Source organism: Triticum aestivum, chromosome 4A (genome assembly GCF_018294505.1).
Source record: "Triticum aestivum cultivar Chinese Spring chromosome 4A, IWGSC CS RefSeq v2.1, whole genome shotgun sequence".
In the NCBI taxonomy this organism is placed as follows: Eukaryota; Viridiplantae; Streptophyta; class Magnoliopsida; order Poales; family Poaceae; genus Triticum; species Triticum aestivum.
Window position 1 is genome coordinate 598,022,772 of NC_057803.1, and position 3,584 is coordinate 598,026,355.

Here is a 3,584-nt window from a genome sequence, read left to right on the forward strand (position 1 = left end):
TGCTAGGACACAGCCTAGATCGTGAAGTACCGATCAACCTCAACTCCTTGCACGGTTTCTCCTGCATCTGGCATGACGCACCAGGTGGGTACTTTGAATGTAGTCGCAAGCTCACAGCAAAAATGACAAACAATAACATGGAATGAACAAATTAAACATGATCATTAGCATGATGTTACCAATCGCAGTGTGCAAGAGTGGAATACCGTCATGGTCCCTTGGACCAACTTACCCATCTCAAGGGTTACCTCGTAACCACCATTGGTAGCAACCATACCATCGTGATCAACACACGATCACCTCAAGATCAACTGACTTCTTCTTGTGCAAGCTCGAGGTTCATAAGTGTGCAAGTTAATTATTTATCTTGACCCATAGTGTGACCTACTACAAACTGTGCCCATAACCGAGGACGTGGCTATCGATAGATTATACACTCTACAGAGGCTAGTACACTGTACCCACACTATGGAACTCATGGCCTCATGCTCCCATTCGGGTGGACTAACGACGTTCCAACAAAACCAATCTATTATATACACTCTCCCGACCACTCCGAAAAACTCCTGTCTGGGCTATGCCATGGGTCACCCCTATGTCAACTCATGAATCCGCCACCTTTGTGGCTGCCACCGCCGTGGCCAACCAAACTTTATCGTCCCAAACGGGGACCTCGATACTATAAAACTTGGGCTCACAAGGTTATTGATGCCTACTGGGCTAGGGTAGCACGTGCACATAACATTCCCTTGTTAGAGGCACCGGCGAGAGGCATGATAATAGAGCGAATTAGAACATCCTCATCCAGGAAAGTGTGGTTGCACTAGTGAGCTCGATTCGGTGGCACTATGACTCTATTAATAGCTTTGATCAAGTTTGATTATAGTCAAGTTTAACTTGAATGAAAATGATTCGAGCCATAGAATGCAATAGGGTGCATGATAGTGAGCTAAATGGTGGATGAATCCTAACTTAACCATATAACATTTACTCTACTATCTCCAACATACATATGACATGGAAATTAGCATTGTTTGACATGAAAAATAAAAACAAACAACAATGGTTATCGTGTTATTATCTCTCTATGCGCCAGGGGAAATAAAAAATTGCGGGCATGCCAGTGTACTAAGTACACAAATAAACAGAGGGAAACATGCACTTTATTAATCTCTCAGTGGAGAAACAAAATTACAAGATCCCTTTACATATGCGCTCCGTGGCCTACTAGCGCGGCCTGCCTGACTGTGGCGATTGCGGTCTCCTGGTTCCCAGGGCCTCGGAAGGCTCCCGGTTAATTACTCCCGCGGGTTGCTTCGCGAGATACCTCCAATTAAGCTGTGTGGTCGTCTTCGTTGTCTTCGCTTCTCGTCCTCCATGCATGATGATGGTGATGTGTGTGTGGGCAGCGGCAGAGCCCGTGTCCTCGTCGGTACACACGCCGCAAGCGGCGTGGTCTTAGCGGTGGCCGTGCCTGCCCTGGCCGTCGTGCCTCGTCGGTCTTGGCGGCGTTGGAGTAGTTGGTGTTGGGGTAGCATGGGTCGCGGTCGGCTCAGACTTCTTGATGACCTGTTGCTTCATCGGGGTGTTCAAGAGGCTACGCCTTGCGGGAGTAACAGTTTGGGGAGACCGGCGTCAGTGTAAAAACTAACGGACACACGCTCACATTGGCGTGGCCGGGGTGGTTGGCGCCTCATCTTGGTTAGACGCCAAGTATTTGGCGGTCTGCCAAGGCAAAGGCGCCGCCTCACAGGGCCGTGGAAAGTGGTGTCGCAAAGGCCGCATCGCCTTGGGCTGGTACTACGTGAAAGAGTGACCTGTGCGCCGGCGATGCCATGGACCTATACACTAAGGACCTGTCCGCCATGGTGGGTGTGCCTCTCGAAGGAGGGACTAGTCTTGGACAGCGTCGTTGCAACATTCGGTTCAGTGAAGGATCTGTACGCCATTGACCTGTTCGTCGGGGACGCGGGCCTCATGAAGGAGGGACCGGTCTTAGATCCGTCGTTGCGGATATTGGTTCCACCAAGGATCTGTACGTCGTGATGGGAAAGGCGGGGGCTGCGTTGTCGGCGAGCTCCGGTTCCGCCGCACCGTCCCCTCCAAGAGTGTGACGCAAAACCTGTCCACCGTGGCCTTGTTCGTCGCAATCTGTGCGTCATGAAGGGAAAAGCGAGACTCGGGCTGCGTCGTCAGCGAGCTCCGGTTCCGCCATGCCGTCTCCTCCAAGAGCATGATGCAAAATCTATACGCCTGTGTATCCTTTGCCATGAACCTGTTCACAATGGCCCTGTTCGTCGCAATCTGTGCGTCGCGACCTGTACACCATGGGCTATTCGCCGAGCGCCATGAAGGCCGCCATGGTAGAGCGCCGGGGCTAGCGGTTGGGCCGCGTCGTTGGCGAGCTCCGGCAGCTCCCGAGTCATCTCCAGCCAAGAACATGACACCTGAAAATAAAAGGCTTGGCGTAGACGATCTCTGGCGGTGTCAGTGCAGTCTACTGTTTCGGTGCAGTCATCTCCGGCGGCGGCGATGGGATCACACGAGGGTCATCTCCGGTGACCGGCACATACTCTCCGCGTAGCGAATGCATGCTAGAGAGGAGACAGAAGAAAATAGATGTATTAGATCAAAATCTCACCCTTCGGGAACATAAGCTTGGTGTCCATGTCGCTGGCGCTGGTGTTCTCGCCCGGCTGCGTTGGCCCGTCGATGCTATCTGGTCTTCTGCCTGGTGAGTTATGGTGGATGAAGTGCAGCGTGATGGATGAGTACGATCTATGTGGGCGCTCGCAAATTGATGTGCAGCCTTGCGGCGTGGGTTCTCCCTCTCTGGCCGTGCGTGCGTGTGCAGGGCGACGGCGTCTACGCGTGCGTGCCTCTCTCCTCGTGCCTTTTTTTCCTGCGAATGGCCTTGTGCCTCTTTATATAGGCAGCGGGGTGGGAGCTGGCGATGCTCAGCCAAGGCCACGGCCTAGATATGGACTGTAACCAATCCATCTATCTTCGCTGCTTATCCTTTCATTATTTTTCTTGGCGCACACTTCTGCCAAAAACAAAACAAGACCGAACCAAATAACACACGTACATGGCTGGCTGTAGGTGGGCCGATTCGACTGCCGAAAATATGACTCTCTGGCCGTCTCCAAAGCTCACCCATTTGTAATTTATTTTATACAGATTATACGGGTATTCGGGTATGTATGCATGCTTGCCGGCCGGTACATGGGTATTCAGATACGCATACGATCCGACCGAGACGTCTTCTGGGACGTGAACTGCACCAAGTCTTACATCTACCTGATTAACTCGTGAGTAGCCTAGCTCATACCAGGCATGTGATTGGCAAAACAAATACACTTGCATGCATGCATGGTACGTCAAGCGAACCTAGTCAAATATGTGCAGGCATGTACGTGTACATCCAAATATCAACATGGACGTGTAACTTGCACTAAAATAAATTGCATTTAGACTTAGATTTCTGAAAGCAAGAAGCACAAAAACACCTCAAACAAGCATAATGTAAAAAGTAGCATGCAGGTAATAGTTTAAATTCATAAGGCATATAAGTAATCTATATT